The 22,738-nt window shown below is 53.7% G+C and overlaps 1 protein-coding gene across 2 annotated transcripts in view; it reads left to right on the forward strand.

The window, feature by feature from the left end:
• Window positions 1–13,710: 13,710 nt before the first annotated feature.
• Window positions 13,711–22,738, forward strand: part of Bcor (BCL6 corepressor) — a 93,224-nt gene continuing 84,196 nt past the window's right edge. The window contains exon 1 of one of the 2 annotated variants that reach the window (XM_048335560.1): window positions 13,711–13,842. The gene's annotated coding sequence lies outside the window, so the exon portion shown is untranslated. Of the gene's footprint in view, window positions 13,866–22,738 lie in introns of both variants that reach the window. The other variant, XM_048335562.1, reaches the window with a different exon arrangement.

The following is a 22,738-nucleotide window of genomic DNA, read 5'->3' on the forward strand; positions in this document are numbered from 1 at the left end:
TATTTAAAAAAATTGACCCTGGGGCTGGGGATATGGCCTAGTGGCAAGAGCGCTTGCCTCACATACATGAAGCCCTGGGTTCGATTCCCCAGCACCACATATACAAAAAATGGCCAGAAGTGGTGCTGTGACTCCAGTGGCAGAGTGCTAGCCTTGAGCAAAAAAGAAGCCAGGGACAGTGCTCAGGCCCTGAGTCCAAGGCCCAGGACTGGCAAAATAAATAAATAAATAAATAAAAATAAATTGACCCTTCTCCAGGTCATTTACTGTAGGAATTTTTTCTTTGATTTAGGTTGATCTCATATTGTCTTTGAGTTTTAGTCACTTGAAAATCTGCTCTTCTACCAAGACTGTAAACCACTTGAGGGACAGAGGTATGGGTGTGGGTGTGGGTGTGGGCGCCCACTGGTACTGAGCTTTGAACTCAGAGCCTGGGCACTGTTCCTGAGCTTCCCCTTCCTCCTCAAAGCTAGCGCTCTACCACTGAGCTACAGCTCCACTTCAGTTTTCTGGTGGTTAATTGGAGACAAGAGTCTCCTGGACTTTCCTGTGACAGCCGGCTTGGAACTGGGACTCAGATCTCGGCCTCCTGAGTAGTTAGGATTACAGATGTGAGTCACTTGCGCTGGGCCAGAGATGTTAGGAAAATGGAGGCGAACAGAAAAGGAATAGGCCGGACTGGATCATCAATAGGGGAGGACTGTTTATTGAGGAACAGCTAGGGGGCACGGACCTTCCGGCAGGGCAGGATTAGAGGTTCTGTGAGGGGGTGAATTTGGCTTATATGGGGTCTGAGCAAGGAGGCAGAGGTTAATGAAGGAGCCACTAGGTCTAGGAAGTTGGTGGCTTTTCCATTTGGCCCACAAAGGGTTGTTTACAGCTGGGCCCAGGTGAATTGCCCTGCCTGCATATCAAGGCAGGCGCATATTGAGGTTTTGCCAGGTGTCTGTATGGCCTGGGACAATAGGGTGGGGGTCAGTCCTTCATATTCCATCTTTGGATACATAGAAAAAAATGGGCCTAGAGGGGAGAGGCAAGTCCTTCAAGAGGTATCTTAAAATAAAGAAAAAAAAACAATCACTTAACGTTTGGATGCCCCAAGGTCCTAACCCAGTGCTTTGTCTTTAGGAAGCTTCCCCTAAATTCATGCGAAATTTTGTATTTAAGGGGAAAAAAAAAAAAGAAAAAGTGGACAAATGAAGTTGCAGTCATTTCCAATCCCGCCTTGAGAAGCTCCCTAGAGCTGCCTCTGTTTACTGCAGTTGGGGAGAGCAAGCTCCAGTTTCGGGGCTGTGATAATACATTGACCATCCCGGGAGTCTGAGAACAAGAGATTGTTTCCCGGAATTCAAATCCCCTTTGGCGATTCGGAGAGACGACTGCAGGCCGCGCTTTTCCCCAAGGATGATCGCTCTGCTAGCCCCAGCCCGGGATCAGCGCAGCCCGCAGCAGGGAAAGGGAGCTCCGGAGAGAGCGGGCGCGGCGCTCAGCGCGCCCCCGACGAGCCTAGGAAAGGCCACCACTGGCAGGCCTGCGGCTCCACGGTGCCACCGCCGGGGGCAGCGCCGCCCGCGTCGTCCGGGTAAGATGGCGGCTGTCCACGCTTGAGCGAGAGGCGGCAGTGGCGGCGGCGGCGGCGGCAGCCTCCAGGGATCCCCGGCTGGGGGATGGGGGCAGGCGGGAAACGTGTGCTCCCTTGGCCCACAGGGATCCTGGTGGCACAGTCTGATCGTGTTCCCAGGCAAACCTCGTGCCCAGCGACCCACCTGGACCAGTCTTGAAAGAATATTTCATCAGCCCTCACACTCCAAGCTTCCCATCTCTAGGTGGTGGGGACCAGCCCAGGCTGAGATTAAGGCTTTAGCCGGGATGTGTTCTGGACTAGACATGGGGGATGGACGACCTACAGGGACCACTGACTGACCTCAACCCAAGCCATTTTTCTTCCAGCCTTGGGACACCTTTGGCACACAATTCCCGCATACCAGTTGGTGCAGGGAGGGTTTCATGGTCTATTTAGATACAAGGGTCAGAGCTCTTGAAGACAGGAATGTGTTGGGAAAATCTGGTGTGCCTGCTTGTGAAATCCCTAGTATTACTTAGTAAAGGCTACAGAATGTGTGCGGGGAGGGGCATTGCGGGGGCGCTTTACTTTTGCAGACATCGGTATGCACACTGTGTTAGGCTGCCTTCCTCCTAGGACACTCCGAAACCTTAGGTCCAATTTACCAGAAATGGCATTGATGAATGCAGTGCATTCTGAGTGATCTCCCGCAGGGCTGCGGTTGAGAGGTCAGTAGAACCCCCCACCCCTCCCCAAGGGAGCAACTGATGCAGGTAGAATCACAATGGTGAGAACAGAGAAGTACCCAGAAAAGCTTCCCCTTTACCCTTTGTTTAAAAAAAAGTGTGGGCTGACACCTCCCACCCACTCCAGGATCCAACTAAAGTTTTCGTGTTGCAGAGCAGCTCAGCTTGAAAGACTGAATGTGAACTTTTGGGTTTTGTTTTGGTGCAATGAAATCGTTCTGCATAACATTTACACCCGCATGTAATTCTCCAAGAAAACACTTCCACTATCCTCCGGAGCAACAGCCATACCAGCCACTCTTTCTGCAACCTTTCTTTTAATTACTTCTCTCCATCCCCAGTAGAAGCAGTGTGCCCCCCACCCCATATACACATTTTGTTCAAGTACTGCAATAAACCCGAGGCTAAGCCTAATCCTCCATGGGCCTGACCTTCCCCAAAGTGAGCCTGGAGCCTGGTGGACCCTCTAGGTCTCCTAACTAATTCCAGCCACAGATGCTTGGTTTGTTTCATGTGTGCTTTCTGCCATTTTCTGTATACTTTGTGATTTTCAGACCCAGTGCTTCACTCCCCCCAAAAAAAATCATATACGAGAAAAAGTTCAAAAACAGCCCCTTGGAGCCAGGCTTTTGTGGGGCTTGGTTCATCCCACCACCAGAGGTTACCACTCATCAAATCCTCTTCTAGGGCCAGCTGGGATGGTCTGAGTTGCACCCACTTTCAGCCCCCACGCCCCTCGGGGAAGCGCAGTAACCTTAAACAGCACGGCAGGCGGCTGGCCGAGCTGGTTCAGCGACGAGTCCCTGGAGACAGTGCCGGGAGCAGCAGGCCCCATCTGCATGGCAGCTGAACGAGTTAAGCTGCCCCAGGCAGGAGGAACAAGCGGTCTGGGCTGAGGCCTAGATGAGAAAGAAACGGCAGGAACCCTGGGAAGCCTATTCTTTAGGAACCCCTAGATGGCACGATCTGAATCCCTCATCTCAAAGTGCTGCCAGAAGTCCTGAAGACTCCTATTAAGGACTGGGGAGATGAGGGCTCCGAGTGAAGCTTGTGCTAGAAAGGTGTTGGAGCTTTTTTTTTTTTGGGGGGGGGGGTGGACAGGACTGGTCTAGGGCTTCCCAGTGAAGGTGCCCCAGAGCCAACCTGAAGCTAAGGCACTCCATCCTAGGGCTCTAGTTAGCCAAGATGGATACTGGCAGGCATAGGAGAGGCCGATCTCCGAATAGCCCCTGCTACGCTAAGGCTACATACTACTTCCCCCATTTGCTGTGCTGCTTGATTCTCGGTCTCATGTGGACCAGAATCTGGGCTGTGTGGGCCACTGCTCCCTGGACAGCTGGGCTCAGCCACACCCAATCCTGCCTTGGCTTCACAAAGGCCTTGTGCGGCCTGGGCCGACTAAGAGCGGCCAGGACTCTCAGATCTTTAATTACGCTTGGAGCCCCTACTCTTCCCCTCCCCTCCCCATCTCCTGCTTCCAGCCCTTTAATCAATTTCACGATATTAAATATTAATTTCCCGCCAGCTACGCTTTCTCAGAGGAGGGGGAAGGGACAGGCAGGGCAGTCCAAGGAAGGGATGGCTTTGCAAAGGGTGTGATCAGGGTTAACTGGACACGGGGGACACGTGGACTGTGACCCACACGTAGAGCTCAGAAGCCCAGGGTTTGTACTCTGCAGCTCGTTGAACTTGGAGACTTATGAACGTGAGGGTGCAGGCTTTCAGGAGGGGCATTGAGGTGCACAGAGTCAGGGTGTGCTGGGAGACTACTTCCTGCTCTTCGCCTCCCCCCCACCCCAGCCGCGAGTCAGCCTCACGCGGGCCGCAGCGCGCAGCGATGATGGATCGCGCCTGGCGGGGGTGATTTGGTGTTGATCGCACATTATCACTGGCAGGTTAGACTGGTTGCTGATGGACGACTTCTAGCGGCGGCGGCAGCAGCGTCTTCAAACACCGTGCCTGGGACTTGCACGTTCTTCGAGGGTTCCCCCCCCCCCCCCCCGCCCACCACACCGTACACCTCCACTTCCCCCACATCGAGAGACTCTGGGGTCGCTCTGTGCCTGAGGCTGCCCACCATAGTGTTGAGCTGATACACGGGCCGCAGGCCAGGAGAGAAGGGGAATCAGGACGCCTTTCCCACTTCCTCCCATTTATTTTTCCCTGGCCGCCTGCTCCCCCACCCCTTTCCTGCTTCCAGATCGAAACCTGAAGGGCTTAGGTTACTCTGCCAGTGATTTCCTGGTGGCCCGGCCTAGGCCGCGGGAGTGCAGACAGCCATCTCCGCCGTTCCCAACCCCGATCCCCAGGCTCGCGGCAAGCCACGGTGCTGCGGTGCGCCCCTCCTCGCTTCTTTTTCTAAAGTGCCTGCAGATACAAAAGCGGTTTCGTAATGCCTTCCGTCTGCGAGAGCCGGAGGACCTTGGCTGACCTTTCGGAAACTGATTGCAACTGCCTGTTAACAGCCCCTACTGACCGCACTGAGCGGAGCGGAGGACAATCATTTAAGTGACAGACGGCGAGGTGGCCCCGGCTCAGTCGAGCGGCCTGGTTAAGCTCGCCCCTCCCCCTATCCCCCCAACGACTCCCCCAGCCTCGGGTGCACTGCGGGCCGTGCCGGGCGCTCGGGCGAGTTGGGAGGGCGCCCCGCGCGCGTGCGTGGTGTGTGTGTGTGTGTGTGTGTGTGTGTGTGTGTGTGTGTGTGTGTGCCGGCGATTACCGGCCGGCGGGTTAACCCTTGGCGGAGCAGCCGGCCCTTTGAGGCCGAGCGCTACCGTCTTAATATGCCATCTGCAGAAGAGGAATTAAAGGGCCGCCTTCTCTGACTTTGCCTAATGGGTAAACTGTCCCCCCTTGGCGTGACCGGAGCAGCGCCCCTGCTGCTTCGGGAGGGGGGTGTAGGTGGAGAGATCGCTACTCTCCGATCTTCTGCCTGGCCCTGTGTCCCCTCCCAGCGCTTCCCTCCTTTCCCTGCACAGACATAAGGAACAGCCAGGGGATCGCGTAGACGGTTCAAAGGCTCCGGGAGATTCGCGGTGCGGTGGACGTGGGTGTTCCTGGTGTTTTCTGTTTGGGAAACTAGAGAAAGGGAGGTGGGCCCACAGAGAGAAGACGAGGGGAGGCTGATAGGGCACCTCGGGTTTCTCTCTCTCTCTCTCTCTCTTTCTCTCTCGGGAGAGATCGCCAGCTGCTCTCCAACAGGCAGCGCCCTGAAATCTATTTAAAGAGAGGGAAAGGGGAGGAGAACAAAGGGGGAGGAGGGGGGCGGCGAGCGGAGCCTGGGCGAGAGCGAGCGAGCAGGGAGGATCCGCCGCTCCGCGGGCACATCAAGCGCTCACATCTGTACACTCCGCGATCGATGGGGAGAATGGATAATATTTGTCAGCTGCAGACCTTTCTCTTCCCGGTTCCCGGGGAGGGGAGGGGGCGCGGGAGGGGGAGGGGCGAGCAGGCCTGGAGAGAGGCCGCCTCAAGGACAGCGCACTTCCCGCGGCAGCCACACGGAAACCCAGAGCCACGGAAGCCAAGGGGATTTTCTCCCCCCCTCCACTTATTATCATTATTAATTATTTTTTATTATTCCACAGCAGCCAGCGAACGCTCCGCGGCGCCCCTCCCCCGCTCGCCTGCCGCCTCCCTTTGTTGATTCTCAGCTGCGAGCGCGGCGGGCCCGAGCCGCCGCCGCCGCCGAGCACGATCTGCTCTTGCGCCCTCGGTCGCAGCTGCGGCCCAGGAAGCCCGGGCTGCGTCCCCGCCCCCGCCCCCCACGGCGCGGCAGCCCCCCCCCCCCCCGCTCCCCGCCCGCCTGCTCGCCCGCCCGCCCGCCCGCCCGCCCGCTCCTCCTCCCCTCCGCCCGCCACAAGGCCAGCCCATTCTCTCCACCGCCTCTCGCTTCGGCTCTGCGTCCCCAGCACCGAGCCGAAGCGCTGGCTGCTGCTGCGACCCGGAGCCTCGGGCCGTGCGGGGGCCTTCGCCACCCCCTTCCCCCCACGACTGCACTCTTGATGCCGCACACATGGTCTTCATTTCGCACACTAGAGGCTTGCTTCCTCTCGGCTCCTATCCTCGGGGCTTTTTGGAGTGAGGAGGGAGGTTTAGAGGAAGTTAGAAACCCAGCGAGCCCTGGGGAAAGGGGGGAAAACCCTAGTTGGCAGTCGAAGTTTCGAGGCGGAGGGGAGCACCCTGCGGAGGATGGGGCAGGGCCAGGGCCTTCGATGCCCTTTCTTGCCTGGGATGCTGGAGGGTGAAATGGGAGGGAGGTGGCAATAGAAGAAACGATCGCAAATTTCCATTCGCTCGTCTTCCTGCTTGCTCCTAACCGTGAAGGCAGCACCGATCGGGAGTCCTAAGCTGGGCAGAGGTCGGATGGGGGCCGATGGCAAAGGTAGTCATCAGATGAAACCAAAGATATTTCAGTGCCCCCCCCCCAACCCTGGGGCCTTTGCCCCTCACCCCAGGCTGAAAGCTCGGAACTCTCACCCTCACAGATCCTACGGGCCAGCTTCACTGCGTACAGAAAGCTCTAGTTGGGGGCTTACAAGCTTCTTGCCCTCCCTCCCTCAGCTCCCCCCCCCCCCACGATGTCCTGCGATTCCGGGCCAGCCTGCGGCGGCGTCCCCGACTGCTCCGCGGTCTTGGGCAGGGCAGGAAGCTGGCACGGCCGCCGGCTGGGCAGGCGCCACTTGGCCTGGCCGGCTTCTCGCTGGAACTGGCGCGGCACCTTCGCGCCGAGTTGGGTTCCCGAGTCTCCGGCCCGGTCACCCTGAGCTGCTTTCTCTAGGCCCCCCACCCCCCACCCCGACTTTGTCCATCGGCCACTCTCGGAAGTCTCTCGGTGTCCTCCCTCCCTCTTGGCTTTTCCCCTCCTTGCTCAGTCTCTAGAGCTCCGTAATGTAGTCAACCGCCCTTCCCGAGATTCAAAAAGAAGTTTTGTGTTTCCCCGGGGGCAGCAGCCTAATGCTTCCCTTGTTTTCCCGAACAAAGCAGACATTCAGTGGGGAGGGGACAGGCTGATTATTCTTTCTTCTCCCCCATAGCACCCCGCTTCTCCCCAGGTTCAGAAAACTCGCTTCAGGCCCAGGTGGCCAGGCGGGGGTGGGGGTGGGGGGAGTGCAGGGTGATGATGTTTTGGTGAGGTTCCCACCGCGAGCTGGGAGGGCGCGCACGCGGCTGTTTACTGGACAGCGTGGGCCACCAACGGGCTGCCAATCCCTGGGAGGTGCGAGGTGGCCTCAAACCCAAGGCCTCCAATCTCCATCCGAAGGAGGAACCCAGCCCCACAGATCGTTCATCCACCCCCACCCCCACCCCCACCCCCCCAGCGATTGTGTATCCAAGGGACTTGGAGGGGGGAGGTGGTGAAGAGATCACTAGGGGCGCTCCAGGCAGTCCGTGAGCCTGGGTACCGAACACGAACACCCCGCCGATCCCTCCCTCGTTCTAGTTCTCCCGCCCGAGTGAGCACGGGACTCCACGCTGGATCTCGGAGGCGCGTCTCCCTCTGGATAGTGCTGTGCAGACGCACCTTGCCCTCGCCAACCTCCCTGGTGGGGCTTCTTCCCACCCCACTCTACAGAGACCGCGACTACACTAGGTGTGCCCCACGCGCTCCTGGCCTTGTCGGCGGCGCGGCGCTGCCTTTAGATCCCGCTCCAGTTCTTCCCCTCTCCCCGGCCTGTGGCCGGCTCCCGGCGCCTCCAGCGCGGCCTGAAACTTGATCCCGTGTCGGAAGGACAGTGTGTAAACACCAGGCGCGCTCCTAGAGCCCGCGGGAGGGGCCAGGCCTGGGCCGCCCGAGCTGCTCGCAGGCCCCGTGCCTCCGCCCACCCCTCCTGCTCTCCCTGGGCACGATCCGGCCCGACTGCCGGCTCGATCTCTGTCTTTCCAGTTGGCTCAGCTAATTGGAGCCGCCGCCACTGCGGCGGCTTCTTGTTGAATTTTCTCGATCGCTAGCGTTCAGTTGTGGCTGCCTGTGGCTCCCCTTCTCCCCTGCCACGGCTGTTATCTTGGCCAGCAACTTGTTGGTGATGGGACAGTCCCTTCGCTGACCCTGGCCTTAGGCTCTATGTTTACCCCAGCAGTGAGTGGGGGTGGTGTTCTGCGGGGGCGTGAGGGGGCAAGTAGAGTCTGATCAGAACTGTGAGGATTCTGGCCAGGATCTGAGGTTCCTGGTCTTAGCCTGTATTCTTCAGGCACGAAGCCCTTTTTCCTCATAGGCTTGCACTGGAGGTAGTGACTGTTGAAAAGAGCTCCAAGAATAACTCCACTAGTAACTTGAGTTTGTTCCCGGAACACATTACAGAAGGAAGAGGTGGTAAAGGCAAGAACATCTCCACATCTGGGTCTCCCATCCCTGTCTCTACTTCAGCATTTGAGACTTGGTGTCTAGGTCATTCCTGTGGCAGAAGTCTTCCTCCCTTGAGTCTTTCCACCCAAATGGCACAAGGTCCCCCCCCCCCCCACCCCCTTTGGTTCAAGTACCAGGTATATCTGGGAGATGAATTACCTCCAGTGATTTCTGGAGATACAACTCCATCCACCAAGCTAGTTTCTCTCCCAGAATTCTCTCCCATTGGCTGTAGCTTTTGAAACTATTGTGTAAGATGTACGTCGGCTGGGAGTTTTGATAGTGGGTTTTCAGGTCCAGGGTTCAATGTTGTCAATGTAGCCGCAACACCACTTACCTCCCCAACTCACCTCCCATCTCCCCGGCCCCCATCCCCCATCCCCCTCCCCATCTGGGAATACACACACACACACACACACACACACACACACAATGCAAACTGCCAGAGGGCTAGACCTGTGCTTTACCAGAAGATCTGCCATAGGCAGAGAGTGGCTGCTTTTCTCTGTAGGTCCTGAGAAGGATGTCTCTTTGCTTCTCTGACAGCTGGTAGGAGACCACAGAGAGGAGGCCATAGGCTCCCATTAACTGTCATTTCCCAACACCTCTCTTCTTCACTTCTTTTACCCAAATGAGTACTATATGGTTTTTGTAAAGTGTCCTTCCAATCTATTTATACCAGAGCAAGATTTCTCACTCAGTCCATATTGATTTAAGCTATGATGAAAAGGAAATCTATAAAATTAATAGTTTAACCTGGTGTCTAGCATGGCACTTTAGTAGGTCAAGTTCAGCTAGTTTTTTTTGGGGGGGGGGGGGGGTTTGGCTTCTGAAGTCCTCTAGGCCCTTCCAATCAGATAACCTAAGCATGTCTCGCATTGTCAATTCCTTTTTCTTTCTGTAGCAAAAAAAAAAAAAAAAAGATTCCTCAGAAAGATGTTATACCCCTGCCCTGTCGGTCTGCAAGAGCCTAGTTCTGTTTAGGGTAAAGTGTATTTCTATGTTTTGATAAAGAAGAGTAATTTGTGCTCCTCTTCAGGCCTGAAAAGATAATTATGCATCCCGAGAGCTTGCTGTCTCCTGACAGTTTAACAGACAATCAGGATCCTGGCTCTGGAACAGAGGTGCTTCAGCTTCTCAGTCTCCTTCTTGCCCTTTGCCCTCCATATCTCCCTCCTCCCAGCCACCCATCATTAAGCCTGAAGGTTTTCCTTCTGAAGGCTTGGTGGTGCCTCAGAAAACCCTGAGAGTCAGGCATTTTCATTTCTGTTACTGTGTAAAGAGTATCCTGAGCCACTGGGATTCCAGCTTCATCTCCCTAAAAGCTTATGCCAGCATAGCTCCCTATGGGAGCTGTGGTGATGGATGTCCTGAGGCCTAGGGGAAGGAGCCATCATGGTGGGAAAAGTGTTGAGTGCCTGTATATGCTAGTCCAGAACCAAACCAAAGTACGAACAACACAAGCGAAAGTAAAAACATGGCAAAGATGGCTCATATCTGCCATCCTAGTTACGCAGGAGGCTGACAGCTGAGGATCAAGGTTCAAAGCTAGCTCAGACAGGAAAGTCCATGAGATTCTCATCTCCAAGTAAACTACCCAAAAAGCCAGAAGTGGCACTGTGGCTCAAGTGGTAGAGCAAAAGAAACTTCAAGTGATAGAGCACTGGTCTTGAGCACAAAAAGCTCAGGGAAGGCATCCAGGCCCTGAGTTCAGGCCCCAGGACACACAGACACAGACAGACAGATAGACACACACGTGCACCTGATTGGTAGCCTGTTTAAAAATGAGTACTCATCTCCCCCCCCCCCCATGCCTTTGGCTTGCCTTTAGCTTAACTTAAGAACAGTGCCATTAGCCGGGTGCTAGTGGCTTGTGCATGTAATCATAGTTACTCAGGAGGCTGAGATCTCAGGATCACTCTTCGAAGCCAGCCAGAGCAGTAAAACAACCATGAGCCTCTTATTTCCAATAAACTACTCAGAAAAAGCCAGAAGTGGCACTGTGGCTCAAGTGGTAGAACAAAAGAAACTTAGAGACAGCGCCCAGGCCACAAGTTCAAGCCTCAGGGCTAGGGGGAAAAAGCCAGTGCCATTAAGCAGATCAGGAAGCTGAGATGTATCCACTCTTGCTCACGTCCCCTGGCGCCAGGCTCAGCTTGGCTGAACTTGCCATTCTAGTCTTTTTAGAGGAGCTGGTTGTGTTCCAAAGCAAGCAGGATTGCACTGTGCCACCTCCCCAGGGGTCCCCAGCTATTGATTTTTAATATCCGTATTCAATATTGTGTATTAAATATTGAATCCACGCACGAGAGGATGTGATGCAAATCACCAGCCGTGCCTGAGACTTTAATAGTTGTTTTATTGCCCGGAAACCACAGTTGGACTCAAGGCATCCTGCAGCCGAATTGGGGAGGGGGGGGGGGGGTGACAGCTGGGAGGAGAGCTGAGCAGAATTGGGCTCTGCTGAAGGCCCAGGGAGGCACTTGACAGGCCTGCATCCCAGCACGCCAGTAAGGGGGGGGAGGGGTCAGCAGTTCCAAGCTGCTGTATAAAGAGCAAGGACTGCTGTACAAGGCCTGGGCAGAGGAAGAGGTGTGGGGCTGGGTCCTTCCTTCCCGGACTTCCCTAACTAGACCCTCCATGCAGATACTCACCCAGATGCACACACGTAGCATTGAACAGGAAAAGTGAACTTTGGCAGGAAACCCCAGACCTTAGGCCTCCTTCACCAGCTGAGCAGTGTGGCCTCCATACAGATCTCCCTTAACCTCTGGGCCCCTTGTCTCCCCCTTTGTTGGTGGAGGTAATGCTATCTGCTCTACCTCCCCCACAGCTGGGTGGTGAGGCTGGCGCACAGGAGATAATATTCAGGGAAAGGCTTTTGTCAACTGTCAGCCCCACGTAGTAAACAGGCTGAGGGATTAGTGCTGGCTTTCCCATTATGCTCCCCCTCTCCTGCAGGCCACGTTTCCTAGCTGCCTTCTTTTCCAACCACAGCCCCTTCCCCATGAAGGACTATGCCCCCCAACTCCCCTTGGTCACCTCAGCATTGCCTCCAGGTTCCCTGCTCTGCAGCTGTTCAGCCCTTTGGCGAGACAGTCATATTTGGAAGATACCCAGCAGAGTGCAGGGAAGGCTAGAATAGGCTGTTGTGTATGTGTGCATGAGGGGGGTAAAGGAGTGTGTGCAGAGCCAACAGCAGTGGGGAGGGAGGGTGGGGCAGGATGTTTAGCTTCATTTGAGGGAGGAGACCCCCCCCTTTCCGTGGCTGCTGCCTGGGGGCTGCAGAAGAGAGCAAAGGCTGGGGGGGGGGGGGAGCATCGATGGGCCCAGTGTCCAAGTGGTGGAAGAAGCTGAGGAAAAGCTGTGTGATTCCTGTGCTTCTCCCTGTGGAAAAGCCAGCTTGGTTCCTGATTGCTGTGAGGTCAGAGGTGGGTAGTGCCCGAAAGGTGTTGCCATGAGGAAAGCCCAGAAGAAATTCAGTGGGCCGTGGCCATACTCTAGAGCCTGAGGACACAAGACTAGAGACATTCGCTGCCTGTAGTGTGCCTTGCTCCAGCTCAGAGGAAGTGTGAACTCCTCTCAATCTACTACCTTTGTCCAGAGCTCTGGCAACTGTGGATATCTAAGAAGTCTGGACCTGGGGAGCCTGCCCCCCCTCAACTGCCCCAATCTGCAGGAAAGACCCAAACAGACACTCCTGACCCGCCCCAACGGGACAGAGAGCAGTTTCTGGAAGCAAGCCCTGCCGAGTCAGTGTGCGCGTCCCTAAGGCACAAGCATGGCCTATGGCAGGCAGGGCCTGGCTGCGCACGCCAGCCTGGGCGCTGGGGCTCAGGCGGCGGCGGCTGCTGCCTGCGTTTCCGGGTCTGCGGCTGAGCCTCGCTGGCTCTCTCCGCTGGCTTTGTCTTGCTGCCAGCTTCTTGCCTGTCCTCGCCAGTCTCCTGGGTCGACTGTGCTTGCTTTCTGTCTTCCCCAAATGTGCCTTTGCGTGCGTGTGGTCGTCTTCCCGCAAGACCTGGCCTCTTCCCTTGGGTTAGGGTCTCTGTGTGTCCACGTTTTGCAACCCCCCCCCCCCCAGCTGATGCATCCAGAATTATGGGGACTCCCTGGGACAGAAACATCTCGGAGGTTCTGATTTTCGTTCCATCAAAACAAACTCTAGAGAGCTTGAGGATAGATGTCTCAAGACGTTCCTGCCTGCTTTCGGCCCTAGAACACAACTGGACACAGGGGTCTCTTTGCAGAGTGGGGGGGGGGTAAACACTTGGGCCGCTGACCTCATGGTTTGTGGCGCTGTCCCAACTATCAAGAGACCTTTGTCAACTGCCGAGGAGAATTTGAACACACGGTTCTACCGATGGCCTGAAAGTTGGCATGACACGTGGGGTGGGGTGGGGGTACCCAGGGCATACAAGCGCTACTGCCAAACGCAGAGTCTCGATGAATTATAGCTGCCACAAAACGGAGGTGGGATGGGGGAGGGGATCGGAGCCTGAAAGCCAGTGTGTGTGTGTGGGGGGGGGCATAGAACACCCTAGGCCTCAGAGCAGATGAAGACACCCTTCTGAGCCCATCCTCTGTTACCCTCTCCCACCCTCACCCGCTCGCCGCCGGCGTCGGCCTTTGCAGGCGGAAACACGGTCCAACTCCTTGAAAGTAAACTTGCCGCGAGGGGCGAGGGGAGCGTACGAGGGAGCGAGCTGGTGGGGGGTGTCTGCAATCGGGGAGGCCGAGAAAGCTAGTGTCAAGTTTCAGCCCCTAATGACACTCGTTGGCAAGGTGCCAAGGCCCTGGGAACAGCAGTGGGGGCCGGGGACGTCGCGGGGGGGGGCAGGGGGGGAGCGGCGTTCGGTGAGAGAAGGGACCACGGCGCGGGGCCCAACTTGCGGAACCACGAGGCGCCCACAAGGGCTGGGGGGGGGGGGAGGCTGCGGGGGCGGGGGGCAGCGGGCGGGGAAGCGGTGGGGGGGGGTGCTCCGAGAGCCGCCAGAGCCGATCGGAGCGCAGGCATCTTCCGCAATCCATTCATGCACTGAAGCGCGTGCAGAGCTGCTGCTCGCTGCCATTGTTACTCGCGGGCGGTGTGGGAGCCGAGCCTCCACTCTGGCGAGAGATAAATGGCCTCTGACAGCCCCTCCTCGCCAAGAGAGCTCCTCGGATTTCACCGCGCGGGCGGCTCTCAGGTCTGTGCCTCGCTTGCTTCCCGGTGAGAACCTTTAAATCAGCCTCCCTGCCCTCCCTCCTCCCGGACGCTGCCCCCCCCCCCCCCACAGCTTCTTGCCAGCTCAGGCCCGGTCAGGCCCCCCCCCCCCCGGCGATCGGAGCGCAATCTTGGGTCTCCTCCCCACCCGGAGGGGAGGGGACGAGGTGGGGGCTCCGGGAGGACCCAACGGCCGTTGGGGAGGGAGGGGGGGAGAGAAAGCAGCTAGCGCCCCCCCCCCCCTCCGCTCCGGCTCCGCGCCTCCGCTGAGCGGAACCCCGCGCCCCGCCTCCGCGCCCACAAGATGGATCAGGCTACCGTGCGGAGAGCGGGCTGTAAATATTTAAAAAGTCTCTCGCGCGCCGCCGGTAATGGCTTTCGCAGTCGGAATGTGTGCTGGGGGAAGAGGAAGGGCGACGTGTGTGCTGTGTTAGGGAATTGTTCCTATGCTTCCTCTTTAGAGCTGGGGTGGGTTGCCTGCCAGGCTGCCCGATTTCCCGCCGATCGTCTCTCCGCCGTCGTGGCCCCATCGTAGCATCCAGAAACCACTGGTCGATTGGGGAACTTGACGGAGGCCCAGTGGAGGTGACCCCAGAGCCCTCCTCCCTCTCCGATGTCTCCCAAGGTCTTTGGGGGTGGGGGGGGGGCTGAGACTACCTTGAAATCGCGGGTTGCAGGTCCGCTTCTCAGAATGAACGGGGGGGGGGAGAGCGGGGAAACTGCCCTCCCCCGAGAAAACTCGAGGGGTTGGGGCCCCTCGAGTTTCCGTGGTCACTAAAACCTGAACTGGGGTTTCTGCTGCGGGGACACCTGGGCCCTGTAGGTGCTTCTGCTACCCTCCCCCCCAAGTCCTTAACAAGCCTTGATCTACTCTAAAGGAGCCCCCCTTCCCCTATCTGAATCTGAAAGTAGCATTGTGACTACTGGACGAGGAGGTGCAGAAAGATTGGGGTGCGGAGAGGCAAAGCGCCTAGGCATAGTGGAGGTCACATGTGGACGTGGAGCGGGTCGTCCGCTTCCCTGGTTAGTGTTGGGCCTGGGATCTTTAAAGGCCGAGCCTAGCCGATGGGAGAGAGAGGTAGGGGAGGAGTACCTAGGCTTCTCTGCTGGGTGAGGCTTAATGGCCCACCACTGAGTGTATGCAGGGGTGAGGTTGTCGCCTTTGGCCGCGGCTGCTTCCTGGGAAGGGGGAGGGGCGGGGGCCACCAGTCGCTCCGAGGTGGGGGCGGGCCCGTGCCTGGGGTTCTCATCGGGGAAGGTTGGAGGGGTGTGGGCCAAGACTAGGGCTGCCCCCTCTGCCACTCCCTATTCTGCCAAACTCTGAGACCCGCCAAAGTGTGGGTTCGGATTGCGTGTCCGGGCGCGTCAGGCTGCCCTCCACGTCCCAGCGCGTGGAGTACCAGATTCTGGCAGCTCGGGCACTCCGCTTCCAGGGGCTTGTGTTGCGTCCTTCTCGCTTGTTTGTCTCGTGTGAGCCTCGTAAACCGCCCTGATTTATTACCCAGACTAAATGCTTAATTTGTGAATATGAAACAGATTAAAAAGGGCGGGGGGGGAGGGGACTTGAGGTCGGCATATTTTAGCAATCAGACCAAAGCAGCCCGGCAGATGTTTCAAATTTGTCGACATTTTCAGGCTCATGTGGAAAGCCAGCCAGAATGGTCAAGAGGTCCTTTCTCCTTCCTTCAATCTGAGAACTTGGCAGTGATCAAAAGGATGTGATTAGTAGCTACAGAAAAAAGACACCAGCAGGCAAGGAGTTAACAGACCGGGCCCTTTACCACCAAGATTGGGCTAGGGGGTGGGGTCACAAAGGCAAACTGGTCACAAAGGCTTGGAGGGGGCCTAGCTAAAGAGGCTCAAGACTTCAGAGCCAACTCCGAAGAACAAAGTAGAGGGTCCATTAAAAGTTAATTCAGTAAATAAACTTTAGGGGTGATAAACCAAAATAAGAAAGATGTCCATTTCAGCTTAAAATAGCCATCAGATAATAGAAATAGATAGCTTTGATGTGGTGTAAACTTGCTTTGGTCACCACAGTGAACTACCCACAGCAGCCTCAGGAGTACCCGGCCCTTTGAAAAGACCCACGTGTGCAGGCCATGCTTTGGGGGCGTTTGTTTTTTGGGGGGCAACTTCACACATCAAAGGCAAAGGCCAGCACAGTCTCCTTTCCAGGTGCTCAGTGAAGCAGATACAATTTCTATAAATTGGCCTTCTCCTCTAGGTTTTGATTGATCATCACCATATGAGATTATTGAAAGTCTAATGTCTTATTTCACTTTCTCCAAGGGGTGAGGAGGGGAACAGTTTATTGGAAGTCAGGCCACGTGAAGACTCCGTGTTGTGCAATAGCAATTTCCATTAGCCTGGATTTATCAGCCTCCTGAAACTCCCATGCTTCTCTTGCCAGTGCCTTGTACCTCCTCCCCTCCCCCTCCAAGGCTCATCTTCTGTCGCTTTTAACAGGTACAGTCTCAACTCGAGCCTTCTGGAACCTTCCTAGTGGGAAAGAGAACAAATGTGGCTGTTGACTGAGCAGAAGGCAACAAAAGATGTATTTTTTAACATATTTATTGTAATGCAGGAGTCTTCCTTGGCCTTTATTTCGTACTCCAAATTTTTTAGTTCCCCTTTGGCCTCAAGACCATCTTTCATTTTATTAAAGTTGATTATGGTTCCTCTGTCTTGTCCCATGCCAGACAAAGGCTTAGGGAAAGTCAAAGAACGCGTTAATTATATGTTTCTTGTAAACTGACTTTTCATTTCCCCCTAACACATTTAGTTGGCTTAGTGTTTAGTTTAACACTCAATTGCTGCAAATATGCTGCTTAAAAAATGCTGTCTTTATTAAAACAAATAAATGAATTCAAAGACCTTTCTAATTTCAACTCGCATGGACTATGGAAACGGAAGAGAAAAACGGAAAGCCAGAGCAAGTAAGAGGGAAAGGTGGCAGGGGAGGCTCCAGAGAAGAAAGAGACCAGGAAACACACACACACACACACACACACACACACACACACACACACACACACCCCCCATTCCTCTGCCATCCCTCCCACAGTCCCGTTAAACTGGTCCATACAATTGTCCCTGGCTGCGCCCCGCAGCTCACCAGCCTGCCTGGATTTTCCATCACTTGGTGCCTAAGGCGATCATTAACTGAGGATGGACAACCTCCTCTACCTGCTGGCAGCCCTTCACTTACCAGCCAGGGGAGCTGGCTGCAGGCTTCTGCATTGGGCCTGGGCCCCATTTGCTCAACCCAAGAGGGGTCCTTGAGTTTTTGCCCCTGGGTGCATTGGTGCCTAATTAAAGTCTATCCAGAGCGCAACGTGCAGTAAATATACGTAAGCTGAGAGGAAGCTGTGAGGAAAAGGCAATCATTACCTAGGCAGAGAAAGTGACTTCTGAGAGAGGGGAGAAAAGGACCCCTCTGATCATTTTGTTTACCTTAAGCAGAGCCCGGGCGCACATTAATGCTGGGGCTGAATGAAATCAAGGAGCAATGGAAATCAAGGGATGGGAGGGGGCGATGCTTAAGCCTACACAGAGCCAATGGCACTATAGGTAAGAGTGCTGTCTACCATAGCTCCAGACAATGCTGGCTGCTGAAAAATGACCTGGATCTCCTTGTGGCCTTAGGGTTCTTGCTTGTGTGCAGTACCATTGCGTGCCTGAACTGGAGTTGTATGAATGGGTGTGAGGACAGAAAGAAACAGATGTGTTCAGAGCCCAAAGACTAGGTGTGTGTTTGAAAGCTAATCAGATCACAGAGGCACAGAAAAGCAGCAGCTGAATACTTGGGCTCCAGCAGGATGGGGGTAAAGTACCAGCTTGCAAAAAAGACTGCATGTGTCATAGAAGACTTCTCCTTCCCCATATGTATTGAGTCCCCCATTGAGTGCAATGGGGGAAATTGGTTAAGAGGCAGAGAACAGTAGCTTTAGCAGTCAGAGAAGAAAGTGACTTCCTTTTTTTTTTTTTCAGCCTGTCCTGGGGCTTGAACTCAGGGACTGGACACTGTCTCTGAGCTTCTTTTGCTCAATTCTACCACTTGAGCCACAGCGCCACTTCTGGCTTTTTCTGTGTATGTGGCACTGAGGAATCGAACCCAGGGCTTCACGCCCGCTAGACAAGCACTCTACCACTAAGCCACATTCCCAGACCTTGGGGTCCCCTTTTGCCCACAGCCTGCATGTGGGCTTATAGGAAGGAGGTCCCTGTTAGCCTCACCCCCTCAACCAAGCCTGGCCTGAGCCAAGTACTTTTCTTTCAGATTGTGGTCCCTCCATCTATTCTCCAGTCCTTGGAAAAAAAATCTGACTTTGTTTTTCAGGCAGGCCTGGAAGATTATTCTGATGCAAATTAAGGAGACAGTTTTTGGGTTTTTTGTTTTGTTTTGTTTTAAAGCCCAAACCCACCCTGCTGTTCTTTCTAGCCCTGGACAAACAGAAGAGTAGAGCTTAGCTCCCCAAGTTCCTGGACCAACGCAGCCTCTCTGGGGGACCTGGTCTCCCTTAACAAAACAAACCCGAGTCTCTCCAAGGTTTAGCACTGCAAGGGGAGTCTACCAACAAGGGGGGGGGGGGTGCTGACTTAAGTGGCTCCCCTGTTGCAAGCCCCTCCCCTGGATTCCACCTGTCCCATGGGGTAGTCATTCAGTGTGATCACAGGTGCCCTCCCTCTAGCCATCTGGCCTGGGCCCAGCCTCTACTCTCTCTGGAACCTTCAAAGCACATTCCTAAACACTAAGGGAGCACTGTGGGGGAATGAAAACAAAGAGGCCCAGGAGCACTGCAGCAGTTCAGCTTACAGAGTCTGTGGGCCAACAGGGCTGGCCCAAGTTCAGTCAGACTTCCTGGCTCAAGGCCAGCCAAAGCTGGCAGCATGCCCTCTCCAGTCCACTGCTCAGGCCCCCTCACCCCCCAAACCTGAGCACCCCTTCCCTAGCTAGTCCAAGCCCCAGGAAGCCCGACTGCCCCTCAACAGCTCTCTGTCTTTTTTCCATTCAAGTTCAGGTGACATCGTTCAGAAACGAGTGAATGGCCCCTGAAATCCTTTCACCCAGAACTTTCTAAGAGTGAGTGATAAGTTGCCAGTCGTCCCAGAGAGAGCTTCAGCCCCTCTGAGTGGCCTGGTGAGCCTAGGAGAATAGCCTAAGTTCCCTGCCAGGGAGCTTGAGGCCTTGGGTAGCCATGTTGGGCAATTGTCAACACTTAGTCACTATCCTTTCGTACTGTAAAAGTATAATTGATCACAAGACTGAGCATGGTGATGCATGCCTCCAGTTACAGGTCACTCTAGGCTACATAGTAAGTTCAAGGCCAAACCTAGGCTACATGGAGAGACCTTATATGAAGATTGAAAGTCTTTTGGATTTTTATGCCCTAGCTGATTTTCCCCTATCTTCACCTCCCTGGTGATTTTTATGCCTATGCTGATTTTCCCCTATCTTCACCTCCCTGGTGACTAGAATTACAGGCTTAAGCCACCTTGCCTGGATTTGCTCAGTTTCTTGCTTATCATTCCCCAAATGTCTAATTCAGGCTAATTGAATTTTTTTTCCACTACTGAGGTTTGAACTCAGGTCCTGGGCACTGTCCCTGAGCTTCCTTTGCTCAAGGCTAGCACTCTACCACTTGAGCACAGAGCCACTTCTGGATTTTTCTGAGGAGTTCATTAAAGATAAGAGTCTCACAGACTTTCCTACCTGGGCTGGTTTCAAACCATGATCCAGATCTCAGGTGCTGTCCCTGGATTTTTGTACTCAAGTCTATTGCTCTACTACTTGAACCACAGTTCCATTTCTGACTTTTTGATGGAAAATTGGAGATAAGAATCTCATGGACTTTCCTGCCCTGGTTGGCTTTAAACCACAAACCTCAGATCTCAGCCTCCTAAGTAGTTAGGATTATAAGCGTGAGCCACTGGCGCCTGACTTTGTTTTAAATTAAAAATGTTTATCTGCAAAAAGTTCAAACCCACCAAAAAAAATGGAAAGACCAGTACAATGAGCATCTGTATTTGAAGGCAGATTTTCAAAAGCACTATATTTATTCAATACGCCTACCATTGGCAACAACTCAAAAACCCTTGAAAGATTGAAATTAGTTTAACTTCATTTTAAACTAGTACTTAGAAATAGTTTACCCTCATATATAGTTGTGTATCACCCTTCCAGCCCCTAACATCTTATCTATGTGCCTTGTACATAACAGGCATTCAGTAAAGCTGCTATCTTCCACAGGGAGACTATGTGGCAGTTAGTGTGGAGGAAATAGAGGACCTGGATTCAAAACCTGCTTCCACCACTTGAAGAACTATGCAACTTTAGGTGGTTGCTATCAATCTGGATTGCTCTGTCTTTATTCTGAAAGGGAGGCTAATAATACAACCTACTTCTTAATGTTAGGAAGAATAAATTTGTTGGTGGCTACAAAGCACTTAAAATAGTACCTTGTATTATACAGAAAGTGTTTCTTAAGAGTTGGTATCAAGCTAGCTGTAGTGGTTGTACAAATAAGATATTGGGCTTCTTTTTTTTTTAATTTCTTGTTTTGTGCCAGTCACTGAATGGTTTTTTTTGGCCAGTCCTAGGCCGTGAACTCAGGGCCTGAGCGCTGTCCCTGGCTTCTTTTTGCTCAAGGCTAGCACTCTGCCACTTGAGCCACAGCGCCACTTCTGGCCATTTTCTGTATATGTGGTGCTGGGGAATCGAACCCAGGGCCTCATGTATACGAGGCAAGTGCTCTTGCCACTAGGCCATATCCCCAGCCCCATCACTGAATGTTTTTGCTCAAGGCTAGCACTTTACCACTTGAACCATAGCTCCACTTCTGGCATTTTGAAGAGTTGATTAGGTATAAGAGTCACATGGACTGTCCTGCTTAGGCTTGACTTTGAACCAAGATCCTCAAAGCTCGGCTTCTGAGTAGCTAGTATTATAGGCATGAGTCCGTGCCTGGCTTGTTTTTTGTTTTTGTCTTGGTGTTGGTGGTGCTGCTGGTTCTGGGGCTTGAACTCAGGGCCAGGAGGCTGTTCCTGAGCCTTTTTTTTTTCAAATCTGCTCAAGGTTGGTGTTCTACTACCTGAGCCACAACTCCATTTCTGGCTTTTTTGGTAGCTAATTAGAGATTAAGAGTCTCATGGACTTCCCTGTTCATGCCTGGCTTCAAACCATGATCCACAGATGTCAGCCCTACTGGGTAGTCAGGTGAGCCACCAGTACCTGGCAATCTTGGAATTTTTAGAGGAGACTGGAAGAACCCAGGAATGTAGCTTGCATTTGTGTGTGGTCCTGGTTTTCATCCCCAGAACCCTAGACTCAGGCGCTGGGGGGGAGGAGATGAGGACACAACATCCATGAGGAAAGTCCCTTGCCCCACATTTTCTGACTAGTTGAATACTCTGCTGATTAAATAATCTTAGAACTGGTCAGCTAGGTGCCTGTGGCTCATGCCTGTAATCCCAGCTACTCAGAAGGCTGAAATCTGAGGATCACAATTTTTTTTTTATTAATTGGACATAAATTTTTTTACAAGGTGTTGTGCAAAGAGGGTGCAGTTACATAGTAGGGAAGTGTGTACATTTCTTATGATATCTTACGACCTGTTTTTCTATCCCTTGTCTAGGTCAGGTAGATATACAATACAATGTATCAAGAACATATACAGTATTCACAGACTTGGTCTCTACTGTCTCTCCATCTCCCTTTGTTAACAGTCATATATCAGGGAGATCATGCCCCTTTGTTTTCTGTGTTCTAGGCTTGTCTCACTCAACATTATTTGTTCGAGTTCTGACCATTTCCCTGCGAATAACAGTATTTCACCATTCCTAATCGCTATGTAGTATTCCATTGTGTATAAGTACCATATTTTTTGGATCCATTCGTCTGTGGAGGGTGAGGATCACAATTTGAAGCCACTGTGGGCAGGCAAGTTTGTGAGAGTCTTTTATCACTAATTAACAACAAAAAGCTGGAAGTGGAGCTGTGCCTCAAGTGGTAGAGTGCTAGCTTTGAGCCCCAAAGCTCAGGAATGGTGCCTAGACCCTGAGTTTGAGCCATAGGACCAGTGTGGCACATGCGTGAGTGCACATGCGCGCGCACACACACACAGAGAACTGGCTGTGGATTTTTTTTTTTATTGTCTTTTCTCTTTTGGTACTTAGGATGGAACCCAGGATGTTGCACTTGCTAGGCAAGCACTTTGCCACTGAGCTCTGGCTGTGGCTTTTATATGCAGTTCTAGAATGTTCTTCATGGGGAAGCTTGGCCACACAAAGGCCCAAGGCACAAAGTGAAGGCTCAGGTGGGACAAGCAGGTGGGTCCTCCAAGATTTCCCACTGTCTAGCAAGCCAGAGGGTCTTGTGGAGCCCCTCCTCACCCCCCAACAACGTTGTTCAGGATGCTCTTCAAATGGGAAGCGTGGACTGGTGGATTTCTTAAGCGCCAGAGGCAAGAGAGGCTTAGGAAAGATAAAGGAATTTGTTTGAAGGTATACTTTGCTCTATACTATAAAATACCGCGCCTAATGTTAGGCTTTGACGGCTGTAATATCTGACCTTGACATTGTGGTGTTTCTGCCATATAATTTAATTAACGTGTGATGCCGGCACAATGCCAGAGTCAAACGTTCTGTCAGTTCTTGGAAACCACATAAGTCCTTTGAAGTCCTTTCCCCTCCCCCCCTCCCAGGGAGCTGACACATGGACCCCACTGGCCAAGCTTGAAGATAGCCCCGGATGCTATGCGCAGAAATCACATTCCTTTGCACTTAGATTGCACATCCCTGGCCACCCGACGTGGTGGTTTGTCACCATTCTGGAGGCCCGCTGTGCTGTCTGAGGGATCCGGCCACCCTTAGTGCTC

Source organism: Perognathus longimembris, chromosome 28 (genome assembly GCF_023159225.1).
Source record: "Perognathus longimembris pacificus isolate PPM17 chromosome 28, ASM2315922v1, whole genome shotgun sequence".
NCBI classification, from domain to species: Eukaryota; Metazoa; Chordata; class Mammalia; order Rodentia; family Heteromyidae; genus Perognathus; species Perognathus longimembris.